The following is a 15106-nucleotide window of genomic DNA, read 5'->3' as shown; positions in this document are numbered from 1 at the left end:
AAGATTAAATAAAGCCTCATAGTTTTGGGATGAAGGATTAAAGCAACACTGTCCAATAAAATTTTCTGCAGAGATGGAAATGTTTTATACTTGCACCATCCAATACAGTAGCCATTACCCCATTTAGCTATGGAACACTTGCAAAGTGGCTAATATGACCAAGGAACTGAAATTTTAATTCTAATGTTAATTAGTTAATTTGAAACTAAATAACTGTATGTGGCTAGTGAGCAACTACTGAATTGGATAGTTTAGGACTACAGGAACCAACTGGACATGGAAAGTCCATCAGAGGGCAGGCCTTGCTGGTGCTCCTGAAAAGTCACTAGGCATTTGATCATCTGCCTCATATCTGTGGGTAAGATTGGTCCTAAGTTTGGGGACTACAATTCACTAATTACGAATGTGTGGACAACACAGTAATTTTACCAAGTCTTATCTTTGGGAGGAGAATAAGTACAGTACTCTACTTCCTTTCTTATATAAAACAAAAATCACAATCATTTTCTCTGTATTTACATTTTTCTGTGTGAAGTGTTACTTAAGAGCTTGAGCTCCAGGCAAATGCCTGGGTTCAAATCCCCTTTCTGTCACTGAATGTGTTGTGTCTTGAGTTAGTTACTTCACATCCTCAAATTTCACTTTCACTACCTGTAATATAGGGATAACAGTACCATACTCACGGGGCAGTTGCGAAGATTAAGTTAAATAACCGATGTAAAACGCTTAGCCAGGAGCTGGCACATGCTAAGCACTCAGTGAAGTTTTGTTATTCTGTAACTAGTACCTTGTTGTGATGAGTTTGAACTTTGCTCCTCTGTATTTTGACATTTACTTGACTCTGTGCATAAGTAAATTCTCTAGGATCTCTAAATGTCAGAACATTCCCAAAAGAAATACACATTAATCAAGATAAAAAGGTAGACGGGCTTTTGAAAAGTTACTGTAGGCAGGAGTTTTGCAGTAACTTTTGTATTTCACTTTTTCATTTGTTAAAAGTATTTTAAATCAGTACAGTGGCAAATCATAGCCCTGATATTTTGTTGTGATCATTAAAATTTCCCTGGTTTAACCTCGAACAGTTCATACACCACTATCAAGCAAAAATACTAGGGGCTCTAAATTTTGATTCAAAAGGTTTCTTGATGTCTTGAAGCTCTGAAGAATTTCATACCACTTAAATAGGAAATATTTAAAGCCTAGTCTCTGGTTATCTCAGAAATGTCTGGATAGGCTGTACGGTGTAGGATAGATCAAAGACTATTTAAAGACTAATGACTTTAGAAGTAGGAACAAGTAATAGGATTCTTTTTGTTGCCGATTTTGTACTTTGTAATCTTTAGATGGAAAAACAGCATTGTAATACAGTCTTGCACTCTGTATAGTGTTTGTGCAAAATACAAATATATTTTTTCATTAGGTTAGGGTGTTAAGAAATCTGTGTTCAAGTGCAGTTTTGCTGCTGTTTTGCTTAAGTAAGGAAAAGTCATTGACCTCTTTCGGCCACAGAGAGGTAAACGTCTTCCGTAAAACCTGCGTTGATGAATGCTTCATCCTAGAATGATCTCCTAAGTATCCTTCCAACTAAAATTCCTTGAATTTGCCTTTTCTTTTCCTCTTTAGCCTTAAAGGACTTAGGTAATTTTTAACTTCCATTCTTTTATAAACATGCTCTTGAAATGTTCTTAGAATATCTCATTTCCTTAGAAGACAATTCATGGGTGAGTCAGCATGAAGGACAAAACCCACTCACAATAGATATCAAAATTGCATGAGGCGGTGAAACGAGAAGTGATTTTCTTTGTAAACTAAAATGATGAGGTACAGAGGAACCAATTACTTATTTATAAAATGAGTGCGCGGTGGAAGGCTTTAGGTAGCAGAGATAGCGCGCTGTTACCTATTTAGCAAGACGAGAGGGTAGCAGGGAGTCTGTCCATACTGCCTTAAAACTGTTACTATAAACGTCCCTTGAGGGAGGGAGTAAGATGTGTGTCTGGCGGCGGACGAAGGGAAGGATCCCAGCAAAGCAGGTTAAAAGCCTTCCCCGCCTCCGCCGGTCTTCTCTGGAAATGCATAATTAAAGGAATTTCCTCCAGCAGCCCCGGAACGTTCGGTGGCCCTTTCCACGTCACTATTAGGGCAGCCAGAAATTTTGCTTTCGCAGGCGGTGCCTTGCCGAGTCCTGCGGGTCCTCTGGGGGACGCCGAACGTCGCCCTCCGTTCCGGGCGAAGTCCGGCGGCGAGGTGGCTCGGAACCCGGGCTCGGGGCGCAGCGGCCAGGGGAGGGCTCCCAAGCGTTTCCTGGGTGAGCGCGGCGGCCGACCCCGTTTCCGGAAGGCTGATTGCATCAGGTGTGGAGCTGGGCGCCTCCTCGGCCCAACCTGGCGGCCACTGCGCCTGCGCGCGTCGCCCCGCCCCGCCGCCGAGGACTCCACCGCGGGTTTTCCTCGCGGTCTGGAGGAGAACAAGCCGGGAGGGGCGGGCGCCATTGGTCTCCCCGGGACCCCCGGGAGAGGGGACAGCAGGGTGGGACTCCTGGAGGGCCGCGGGGAGCTGTGGGGTCCGTGGGAATACAGCGCCACGGAAAGAGGACTTGCCTGGAAGGGTGGAGGCTGGTCCTGCTACTGAAGGGCGGGGTGGTCTTGGGTTGGCTAATTTCTTCGCCTCTCTGGACCTGAGGGACGTAGAGCAGAACTAGAGGGCTTTCCAGTTCAGGGTATGCATTTCCCCAGATTGGGTTAAACTATGGCCTCCGGCTGTCCAGGAATCCCAAACTCAATAGGCGGATCTTGGGGTGCGGGGACTCAGCCCTAAGGGTGAGCACTGTCATGGATTTACAGGGATTTCTCAGTGGCAATATTGTTTTTCTGTTACAGTAAGGAGCAACATGATTGCTGGCCTTCAGATGGGTCTGAGGAAAATTGTTCATGGGAAAGGTTTTAGGGGTGCAAATATCGGAAACCAGTCTTCCGCAAGGCAGCTTCCTTCCACCACTCATTATTTGCAACCCTACTGTGGATCAGCATCAGGGTTCCATTATACACTCTTTTATGCACGTGTCGTAGATCTCCCTCCTAGCACTCTCCATGTTTTATATGACATTTTTGAGTGATTATTTGGTGGATGTCTGCCCACCTCGTTGGACTGTAAGCTCTATGAAGGCAGGGGTCTTGAGTTTTTTTATTCACTGGTATTCCCAGGCTTACTATAGACCTTAAGGATCCTCAATAAATACATGATATTTGAAGCAATAAAGTACTGCTCACCACAACCACACACAATCCTCACATGAAGAATAAGGAGCAGCTAGGTGTGAGTTTGTTATTTGAGGAAGTAGTGCATTCTGGAAGTTTGGGGAAGAGGGTAAGTGAGAAGAAGCCATAACTTCATAGTTACTGTTAATTTACTTTTAGCATAATCCTCCTGACACAGATCCTAGGTAAGGCTGTGTGTATATGTATGTATAGTATTGGTTCTCAAAGTGTGGTCTTCAAGAGCAGCCGCGCCAGCATTACATGGGAACTAGTCAGATATACAGATGCTTGGGCCCCACTGCACACCTACTACTCATTCAGAGACCCTGGGAGTGGGACCCAGCATTTTATTTCTGTAAAGCCTGGGGGTGATTCTGACGCAGGCTCGAGTTTTGACAACCACTGCACTGGTGAAGAACAACCCTAAGGATGCTTTGGGGATGCCATTCACAGTGTCCAGGGCAGAGCACTGATTACTGCTTACTGAGTATCCATTCTTATCAGGACTCTGCTTCTCTGCATACAATTCGAGTTATAGGTAATATTCCTGGGGGTCAAAAGGAAATTATGCTTTTCCCCTCCTGCAGGTATGTTCTCCCCTGAGGTGATCTTGCTGTGACTTTCACATCAAGGAATGGTGTGTGTGTGTGTGTGTGTGTGTGGTATATGCCTGGGGTTCTGGATAAGGAAGCAGAAGGAGAAGTTCTCGCCTACAAGTTGCAGCTGGGTGAATGTGGGCAGCTCTCATCTGGGTACATTTTCCCATTATAAAGGATTGCAGACAATGTGGGAGAAAAGACTAGCCAGGGATGAGGTTACCCAACTGCCTTTTGGTGCAGACAGACGCCAGGCCACATGGAGGGGATACCGGGCTGCATCGCGACTCCCAGCCTTTGGCTCTCGACACCCAGGCCCCCACAGCCTCCCTGCCATCTTCCCAGGCAATAGGGGAACCAAGGGTCCCAGAGGCCCCGCAGCCTCTGCCTGCAGGGGTCGCACTAGGAGCGCGGCCCGCCCCCTCCTCCTCGGCCCCCGCCCCCGGCCCCGCCTTTCTCGCGGTCGGCCCCCGCCTGGCCGGGCCCCTCCAGCCTCTCCTCGCGCAGCCGCCGCCAAAGCCTGGAGAAGTGGAATCTCGCCGGCGCCGCTGCCTGCGCGGGACTCGCGGAGCGGCACTGGGCATGCTCAGTCGCCGGAGCCCGTCCTGGTCTCAAGTAGGAAGCTCGTGCGCTGCACCCGCAGCTGATCCGGGCGCTCCGGGAAAGGCGAGACTGGAGCAGAGCCGCCGGGCGCCGGTGCCGGAGCGAGCGCGGCGCGCACTGCCGGTGAGCCTCGCTTTCTTCCTTGCTTTTGCCCTGGACCCCGGGGCGGCCCGGGAGTGCTGGCGAGAGACCCGGGCAGCGGCAGCGGCGTGCGACGAGTGACTGCGCGCAGCCCCGGCGGCTGCTTCTCTCCTGCCGGCCCCTGGGGCTGCGCGGCCACTGCCGCCCGCCCCGCCGCAGCCACAGCTGCCGCAGCTGCCGCCGCATCTGCAGCGGGCGCCCGTTGCGGACTCCGGTGCGCCCTGCGCTCGCGCCGCAGGGCCGGCAGGGTGGCACGGCGACTGCGGGCTCACTCCTTGACTTCCATCCCTCTTGCTTCCCGGCGCCCTCTTTCCCTCGGCAGCCCGGGTTTGGCAGGGCCCGGGGCGGGAGAGACAGGGTTGGAGGGGGTGCGCCCGGGTGGGGGCTGCGGAGGGGAAAAGTGAGGGCGGGCGCCGGCAGGGAAGAGCGCACACCCCCTTGCCCTGGCACCGGCCTCCGCTGTGCGGTTGGGCTCTCCCTCCTGGGGCGGCAGCGCGCTCCTGCCGGGGAGTTGGAGACGGCGCTGGCTTCTTGGGGGTTCAGACGCTAGCCGCTGGGAGATCAAAGGGGGAAAAGTTCATTTCCCCCTCGGAGGCAGAGAGCGTTTTAACTAGAAAATGGCTGTGCGAAGGGGACCGGATCGGGGAAGCTGGCCACTGGGTCCTGAAAGCTCCTCTGCTGCCCGCCGGGCGGAATGGAGGGTTGACGATAGAAATGACATTTGTGCGATGAAAACAGTGCTGGAGGGAGGGAGGGATGCGGAGTCCCAAAGAAACAATGCGAGGTGGTCTAGAACGCGGTGAAGCTATCTAGAACTGAGGGGGCGGGGGCCGAAGGGCCGAGGGAGCGTGGGACTTGAATTAAACAAAAATAAATGGGAGAAATCAGATTTAGAGTTGTAGCCGTTTTGTAGTCAAGTTCTGCGCAGTTTGGAACCACGACTGTCACAAACGTTTTTGGATGGATTGAGTGGTTGGGAGGACCAAAATTGAGAAGAGAATAAGGGTCAGTGTCGGAAGCTCGGGCGAGGCTGGGCTCTTGGAGGGCATAGTTTTAAGAAGTCCCTCAGTCACTGGCTTTGCATTGCGCCTGATGACTTAGGTGAAATACCTGAAGGATTATCATAAGACGATGCCAGCAGTAGAGCTTCAGTTCCAAGAAATGAGGAAACTTTGCGAGGTGGCATTGGTTTGTCATTCGTTATAATATTTAACTGATTTAAACCAACACACAGTGGCATCCTGATCTGTTGTGGATTTGGGTCTCTTAAGCCTTTGATTATTTTTTCCCTTGTCACAGACTTATATTTCAAATCTTGTCCTGAAATGGCCATGATAATTAAGGATATCTGCATTTGTGTAGCTGGCCTTTCAGGAACAGAATCTTTGAAGGGGGATTTCTTTATGAACTCAGGTAGCAGCTTAGTTGTGTTTTCCGTTTGTAGCTTGAAAACAGTAATTGTTCAACAATTGTTTATGGTAACTTGCAGAATCAGAAATGCACTGATTTGAAGAGATGGCATTGATCAAATGGACGAGGAACTTCCGCGCTGGGGGAGATGCTGGGAGAACACAGGTGGCAGTAGAGTACAATGGGCTAGTAGAACTCCGGGCGAGAAGCGGATTCAAGATTTCTATTGCTGTCCTTTTGTCATCATCTTACTGTGTGACACCCCAAAAATCACTTGGGGTCTTCCTAATCTAGGGATGTCCCTAGATATTTGCTCAGAGCCTTTGAGAAAGGACTCTAAAGTTGAGATCCTTTTCTAGGGAAGGAGTTTCTTAAACTTTTATTCTCTTTTCCAAAGAGTACTTTTAACTGGATAATTCACCCCCAAGGAGCCAGCACACCATTCTGCACTTTCTGAAACTTGTATGAAGTGGTAGTGGAAAAGCTTGGTGAACTGAAGTGTAAAAGACTGGTGCTTTACACTTAACTGGAGTAATATGAGTAAGAGACTTCAAAATTATTTAAGAAAAGAGTACTAAGTATTACAAGAATCCACATGTGCAATGATAATATATTTTAAAACTGTTACTCTTTTTATGTCATGTTTCAACTTTTTAATGACTATTTCTTTTCCTGCCACCAGAAAAACAACAAACATTGAATTTTTTTTTCTGTTACAACAGAAATTAATACTGAAAGGCTTGCCATACTATTAGTACAGGGTTATGCCGATTACTCTGATTTTAGGATATCTAAATGTGTCTTTTAAGAAAAATGGAATGTTGTTTCTCTATATCTTTTTTAGTTACACTTTTTTTTTTTTAAAATTTTTATTTTAAGTAGGCTTCACACCCATTGTGGGGCTTGAATTCACAACCCTTGGGATCAGGACCTGAGCTGGGATCAGGACCTGAGCTGAGATCAGGAGTTGGCGGTAGGGGCACCTAGGTGGCTCAGTCAGTCAGGCATCTGACTTCAGCTCAGGTCCTGATCTCAGGGTCCTGGGATCAAGCCCCAGGTCAGGCTCTGCGCTCAATGCGGAGTCTGCTCATCACTCTGCCCCTCTCTCTGCTCATGTTCTCGTTCTCTCTCTCTCAAATAAATAAATAAAATCTTAAAAAAAGAAAAAAAGAGTCGGTGCTTAACCGACTGAGCCACCCAGGCACCCCAGTTACACTTTTAAAATAGACTACCCTGATGTTATAACACCTTAAATTTTTCATGGCTGTAGGACTTTTAGGAAAGTATTGTAAGAAGGTATTACTAGTTATGTGGGTGATTCTTATTTTCCTTCCCCAGGTTAAGGAAACTAACATTTGTTCAGTGCTTGCTCTGTGTCAATCTGATATTAAGCTTCTCACAGATATTATCATACGTATCAGCATCTTTCACATGAATGTCAGCTTCCACAGAAAACCCCTCTGGGGAGGTGGACAGTCCTTTGTTTGCACAGCAATAGAACTTTAAAGTTTTATCCCATGTGAGAATATTTTCTACGGGTTTCATTGTTATTAAATAAGCATTCTCATGTGAAATATTTTTGATTTGTTATTTGGAATTAGATTTGATTGGAACAGCATGTTTTCAAAATTATTTGAATGTTTTAAAGAATCTATCTGGATTTAAAAACTGTTTTCATGCTCATTTATTTTCAACAATGTTGTGCTACCAACAAATATGCTTAACTGTAAGGAAGATAAACTCAGATTACCCATTTTATGTTGAATGTGTTATTAATGCATATTCTGCATGTTGATGGCATTTCTGTCAGTTGATAGGTTTGTTAGAGTCAGAGTGACAGATTCTCTGTTATAGAGAGTCTGGTGGGATTTGGTGGAAAGACTACCAACCAGTGACTCCCAAGACTTGCCTTTTGGGTCAGTTCTGCTACTTTAACCTACTGTGTGATCTTGGGAAAGTCAGTTTACTTTTCTGGGCCTCAGTTTTCCCATCTGTAAAATGAGGGAGTTGCAGTAGAATGCACCCTCTGGGTGCATCTGGGGTTCTTTTGTCCCAATCCAGGGGTCTGTGATGCGACCATTGGAGGAGGGGGGCCTTCATTTAGAGAATTAGAGGAAGCTAATTTTGTGTTTCACTGAGTCTGGCCTGTCCTGCTTTGAGGAATGTCTTTCTTTCTTTTTTTTTTTTGGCCAAATCCTTACTCCCTTTTAGTTTTTGCTAAAGAATGGTTGTCATAAAATTAACTCTGTGGCCCTGCCAAGTCTAGGTAGGAGAGAAGGTGATGATTAGATTTGGATGAAGCACACTGGATATTTGAAACTGTTTTATAGCATCTTCTGAGGGGAGTCTCTGCTCTTGGGCACGCAGATAGGCTGAGAAAGAAGCCACCTCAGAGGCCGCAGAGGAAGGTGTCACATGTCTTGGGTGCTGAGCCCACGGACGTGAAATTTTGGCAAGCCTTTTCCATGTCCCCATCCTCTCTCCTCAGGCCTTGATTAGAAATGTAGCCCTCAGTCTCTGGAATAAAATTCTCATCATCATTTCGCGTTAGCACCATCCCTGTATTGGGCAGGTGTCCAGGGTCAGCTCCTGCAGTAGCAGGAGCGGTGGCTGGTGGAATGCGCCCACTCATCTTTGGCCAGATCGTGAACTTTTTTTTTTTCTTTCCTCTTTTGGCAAGTTATGATGATGGGGCCGAGAGCAAAGGAAACCCATCCATTTGGGGTTTGTAGTGCACTTTGCTTTCATGATGCTCACAAAACTCAGTGTCATTAACCTTTAAGTGAGGCAGGTGAGGAGACGCCAGAGTTGTTACCCACATTTTAATAATCGATAATAGACAGCGAATCTGGTGCCGCTCATATTAACCAGGCTGCAGGGTTGCTGGGCCTCTGGTGGGAGTGGGGCAGTAACTCCAAACACAAGGTGAGAGCATAAGAGAGGAAGGACACAGAGGGTAGAAGACAGTCAAGTCACCACAAGTTGGCAAAAAGTAAGAAGCCTGCATCAGTTTAAAAGTATTAGAGGCCTTTAGGTGTAGACTCACAGGAGACATTTGCTTTCTGCATCATCTTATTTCCATAATGGTTGAATCTTACCTGGTCCTCTAAGCATTGAATAGATGCTAGGACAGGTATTACTTTTATCATCAGGGAAAAAGTCTCAATGTATACTTTATTGATACATAAAATGTACAGACGTATATGGACAAAGATGGGAAGAGAACATGGAAAGAATGAATGGTATGGAATTACGGATTAGGGTGTTCCTTTGTTTATTAATGATTTGACAATGGTTATAGATAAGGTGAACCAGTCTATCCTTTGCCCCCTGTTGAAATCTTGCAAAATTTTGTCTACTAGGTAATAGCTGAGGTTTTTAAAGTGTAACTCTCCTGGAAAGTATGCTTTAGGAATGCTGAGAGTGGGAGGAAGGGTGGTTTTGTTTGTGTTTTCTTTTAAAGTTGACTAAAAAGAATGCAGTTTTGTAGCTGAGCTAGAGAAGTGTGCACTTAGGAGGATGAGGTTGGAGAGAACTTGCAGAGAGCTCCAGAGAGTGCAGGGAAATGCTGTTTTGAAGAAGGAAGGTTTGGCATCACTGTGGCTTAGGATGTAACATTTCCAAAATTGCTGCCCTATACATCAGATTTTAGTTTCCACACAATTTGTAAGTGCGAAGCTCAGTATTAGGCCCGTGGGCCATTGTCCATTGGTGATGTGTTTGCTGTCCTTATCCAAATAATGATGATGATGTAGTGAATATTTGTGTGTCCAAATTAGATGTATCCTTTTTTTCTCTGAGACTATAACCTTCCGATTTGGGGGTAAGATTTTTTTTATGAATTGATGGGGATATTTTTATTTGGCAGCTTAATGGTCCATGAAATTGATAAGTCTGGGAAGCCAGGCCTGGGATGTCGAGAGCCATGCCCTTGGGATAGAGTGAGTAGTGGAGACCAGGCCAAACTGGAGATTATGGGTGGGCTGATGGGGCCTCGGGGCCTTCCAGGAACGTAGGGTCACTGGTATAGACCCAGGGTTTGAGGAGCTTAGAAGAAGCTAATTTTGAAAGCGCTCTGGGAACCAGCAGATATTTTTGAATTATAGCCCAAGAATGTCAGTGGAAGTGCCAGCATGAAAGATGAGGGTCTGTGAGAGAGCAGAAAGGACAACTGATTGAAATGTGAATTTTAGCAGGCGGGGCCTCCAAATGACAGATCTTGGTGTTGGTTCCTTTGCACACAGGCCTCTTTCTGCCAGGGCAGCATGCTCTAGCAATTTGGTGTTGGTGATTCTAGGAGATACTGAAGGAATCAAGGCCATAGAACTACAAGTGGTGTAACAGCCAGCTTGGTTTGGACCCCTGCAGTATCATGTCTTCCAGAGCAAGCCTTGATGAATCCCTGGAGGAAGCTTAAGAATAATTTGCTCATGGAATTGCAAACCCGAATTCTTCTGTGTTTTAAATAGTAGATTAAGAAAATAATGTATTTTCAGATAATATTTTAAAAATCTGTGCTTAATGATATCTGATTCTTGCGGATCATCATGATATTATATTACTAATATAATTATGGAGCTCTTTGTGCGAAGGGCTTTCTCGCTGTTACCCTATTTAATTCTTACAAAACGCTGTGGTGCTGTTCCCATTTTAGAGATAAGGAAACTGAGGTCCTTTTCACTAAAGCCTTTACGGGAAACCGTGATGCTTACCCTGTGACTGTAGTCAATATGGAGGCGTCCATGGGTTGCTGAGGGACCGACAGGATGAAGAAATAACATTTAGTAATTAAGGGTCAACTGTGTGCCTCGTGTTATACAGGAAACAATTCACTTAGTCCTTTGGGGTACCTCCCCCTATCTCCTCTCTTATGAGTGAGGAACCTTCCTAAATTCACCATTTGGGGAAAAGGCGAAAATTTCACCTTTCATCTGTTTTCAAAGTGGACGTTAACATAAATCCACATATTTAATGGTGGAATTACTTCTTTCATACTGTGGCTCCAATGTGCATTTCTTTCATGTGAACACACATTGAGTAGCAGAAAATCCAAGTATCTTTTCTAAATAGGTCTGAAACTAGGCGTTGCTGTGTAACCTCCCTGGACAGATTGCAATCTAGAATGTTTCTGTTGTAAATAAAATACCCCAGAATCCGATTAGTTGTCATGTGCCAATCATTAGGCAATGCTAGGAGGACAGAGGCTTCTGATGACTGGAAAAAGGTGAAGTGAGGGTTTCCAGGCTTCTCCAGCTGCCTGTGGCTGACCAGAGGCTTCTGGCTGCCGGAGCGGTGGGTCTAGAGAGAGAACCTCAGCACCCCAGCTGATGGTGCCCCTCTTTGGGAGCATCTGGTATGCTCCTGGGTGCTGGCTCTGTTCTTACCTTCTGATCTTCATTTGATTTCCCAAGTGGACTTTTGTCCTGGGCAAGAGAGTCAGTGGATCTGCTGATTTGCTAGGCAGTACTATTTGTCAGGGAAATGAATAAATTAGAATTTCTTTAGCATGAGTTAGGTTTCTTGAGTTGATTTTTTTTTCCTAAGTGTACTAAAATGAAATTTCTGAACCTAACTGAGGCATGGTCTGGACCCACAGGAGTATAGATACTTTTTATTTATTTGAGAGAGAGCATGAGCACAAGCTGGGGGAGTGGGGTAGGCAGAGGGAGAAGCAGACTTCCCATTGAGCAGGGAGCCTGACGCGGGGCTCAATCCCAGGACCCTGAGATCATGACCTGAGCCGAAGGCAGATGCTTAACCTACTGAGCCACCCAGGTGGCCCAGGAGTATAGATACTTTGAGAAGCAGTGGTTCAACCTCAGATTCTTCTGATATCTGACCAGAATCTCTTCTCCTCTCTAGTAATCATGCTTTATTTATTTATATATTTTTCAAATCACTAGTGAAGACAGGCAGACGTTGTTTTAGTGACAACAAGAAACCTTAGCTTCGTTTGTTCATGCCTTTGTCCAGCAAATGTTTATTGAGCACATACTTTGTGCCAGGCACTGTGCAAAGTTCAGGAAGACAGAGGAATGTACCAGAGCACTGATGATAAGGTGCTGCAGTGAAGGCATGCGTGTGAGGTCTGAGCGAATGGAGAGAAGGAAGGCTGTCCTCACCCTGTGGGAGTCAAGAGGCCTCATGGAACAGGAGCCGTGGCAAGGGACTCCTGTAAAACCCCGCTACAGAAAACCCTTCGGCTGACTCCTTTTCCATTTTTCCTTCCCTCCATAGAACTGTTATAGCCTGTTTCTTCTATCCAACACCTGGGATTTGCCACTCCTCCCAAAGGGGACTAGAGATTTGGCCTTTTAAATCTTTATAACTGTGGTTCTCGAAGAAGGAGGGGGACAGTTTTTTTCTCCAGGGACTGTTGTCAATATTTGGAGACATTTCTGATTGTCATGACTGTGGAAGGAGTACCACTGGCATCTAGTGGGTAGAGGCCAAGGATGCTTGTAAATATCCTACAGTAAATGCATGCACAAGATAGTCCTGTGGGGAAGGAGTAGGATTTGGTGGTTAAGAGCCAGACTCTTAGGGTTCCAATATTGCTCTGCAATTTAATAGCCATATGACTGGGGACCACTGAAGTACAGAATTGCAGGTGGAGAATAGCATTGACAGGGCTTTATGTTCCGTCATCCATAAGTAGGAATACTAGATATGATAGGGTTGTTATGAGGATTTCATGTGTTAATATATGAATATAATAATGAATAATACTTGGCATAAAGTAAGATCTTAACAGTTATTATTATTTTTTTATTTTAGGCAAAAACTTTAGCTTTTGCCTCCCAAGAGCTTGAGTTTAGAGAATCCAGGGCAGAAAGGTTTGTGGCAACCGTCTCTCAATAGGCTTTGGTGTAAGAATTGGCCACTGTTTTTGTTTCTCTAGTTCCTTTTTGTCCATGGGTTTTATTTTCCACTGTTTCTACCTCTTGATTCTAGGACTTCCGATAGCTTTGTCGTTCATCCTTTTTTCCCAGGGACCCAAATTTATGCCCTTAACGAACCTTTCCCTGGAGGGCTGAGAAATATATTTATGATTTTCCTTAGCTCTGTCTATTTTGGGAATGGTGAGAAAACAGGAAGCAGGTCAGGGGAGAGCTGCCTTACTTCCTGATTGTCACAGCTCCCTTCTCTATAAAATTCCATGCAAGACTGAGAGGCAGGTGGTAGGGCCTGCTTGGTAACTAACTCTTCCCTCTACGCCCACCAGCTCCACCCCCAAGTTAGGTGCCTACTACTTCCAAAATACCCTGTAATTGGGTCACAATATCTGCCTGCTTGAAATCATTTCTAAAAATCAAGGCAAAGATGCAAGCTGTGTCAATGGGATTTAAAATGTCTTGGTCCTCTCCTTCAAGGTTTTGGAGTTGTTCTGAAAACAAAAAAGGGAGCCAGCCTGTTCTCTTAGTTAGGTGGCAGCATCTTTGTGGCCTAGAACTGTGTCTTCCTCTTCACTTGCAGAAGTGCTCAAACCACGGTCCTTGCCGACTTTCCACAGGAGGATGGGCCTCTGGCCTCCTCTCAGCAGATCACATTTACTGTCACATTTTCCCAACCTAATTGACTCGTAAGGATTTTCATTCTGTGTTTTGAATGGTGTCAACAGACTAGAGAAAAATGAAGAAGTTCAGTCCGTCCTAAGCTTTCCGATTCGTCCCCATGACATGGTCCTCTCGCCCCTGAATGAGGGCAGTAGCCTCTCAGCGGCCCCCTGGCCTGGCCGGCTCCAGTCATTCAGTTTGGCTTCTGTAGCGCCGGGCGCTGTGCCAAATGCTGCCGGTGGAAACGGACCAGGGTGGAAGCTGACCGGGATGGCCCCGGCCCCTGTCTGTAGGGCAAGACTGGCAACTGAGATGCAACGCGCCGTGTGCTACCGGGGTGGGGGGTGGGGTGGGAAGTACTCAGCCCTCCCTCACCCGCACCTGCCCTGGCTTGGGGTGTGTGTGGGGGGGTGTCAGGTGAGGCTTCCAGCGGAAAGGGATGCTCCGTGTGTCCCACAGCATGCCTGGCGCCTCCATCTGTGCAGCGGGGTTAGTAAGCTCCCGTTTGGAGCCCCGCCCCGCTGACAGCGGGCCTCCCTGCCTTCCCACCACTGTCGCCTCTCATCGAGTTACCTCCTCCGTGGCCTTGCTGTTTGTTCTCTGCACTGCCTCCAAGGTGATCTTCTGAAATCCTCTGCAGGCCCGGGCATGCCCATCCCAGCCCTCCAGGGGCTTCTCGCTGCCCTTGAGATGAAGCGCCAGCCTCTTGGCATCGCCCCTGGTGCTCTTCATGATCTGCGTTGCTCTCCATCTCATGCTCTGAGCTTGAGCCACACCGTTCTGACAACACGCCCGGCTTTCTCTGGCCTTTGGGCTTTTATCCTCTGTTCCCGTTGCCTGCAACCATCCTTACTGTCTGTGTATTCTTTACTTGGCTTGACTTCGTTCCTCCTTCAATGGGTGTCCGAATGACCCGAGGGCCTGCTAAAACATACATTGCTGGCCTCACCCCCCGAATTTCTGATTCGTAGGACTGTGGCGTGGCCCGATTCAAAGTTTGTACGTCTAACAATGTCCCGGGTGATGTTGATGCTGCTGGTCTGGGGACCACACTTGGAAGACCACTGGGTACCTGGTTACCCAGAACAGGGTGACTGGCTCTTCTTGCTTCCACAGTGAACGCCTTACGCCCCTCTACCATCCCACCCTTGTTGTCACACTGCATTGTAACTACTCACTTCCTGGGCTTCTCTTCTAGTCTGTAAGCCCCGTGAGGGACAACACTGTTACTTCTTCATCTTTGTGCTCCCAATGCTTAGAAATCCTGGATGCTCAATAAGCATTTGCCAAAGAGTGAATATATGAATGAAAAATAGCTATCATTGGAGGCTTCTTTTTTTTTTTTGAAGATTTTATTTATTTGAGAGAGAGAGAGGAAGTGCATGAGCGGGAGGGAGGGGCAGAAGGAGAGGGAGAAGCAGACTCCCCGCCGAGCAGGGAGCCTGACGTTGCTCCATCCCAGGACCCTGGGATCATGATCTGAGCCGAAGGCAGACGCTTAACTGACTGAGCCACCCAGGTGCCCCCATTGGAGGCTTTAATA

The 15106-nt window shown here is 46.8% G+C and overlaps 1 protein-coding gene across 8 annotated transcripts in view; it reads left to right on the top strand.

Moving 5' to 3' along the window:
• Nucleotides 1-4370: 4370 nt before the first annotated feature.
• Nucleotides 4371-15106, top strand: part of APBB2 (amyloid beta precursor protein binding family B member 2) — a 353214-nt gene continuing 342478 nt past the window's right edge. For 5 of the 8 annotated variants that reach the window (XM_078068544.1, XM_078068546.1, XM_078068547.1 and 2 more), the window contains exon 1: nucleotides 4373-4579. The gene's annotated coding sequence lies outside the window, so the exon portion shown is untranslated. Of the gene's footprint in view, nucleotides 4580-15106 lie in introns of all 8 variants that reach the window. The other 3 variants (XM_078068548.1, XM_078068549.1, XM_078068550.1) reach the window with 2 other exon arrangements.

Source organism: Halichoerus grypus, chromosome 3 (assembly GCF_964656455.1).
Source record: "Halichoerus grypus chromosome 3, mHalGry1.hap1.1, whole genome shotgun sequence".
Taxonomy (NCBI): domain Eukaryota; kingdom Metazoa; phylum Chordata; class Mammalia; order Carnivora; family Phocidae; genus Halichoerus; species Halichoerus grypus.
Note: the sequence above shows the minus strand (reverse complement) of the source record. Positions and strands in the feature narration are given on the sequence as shown.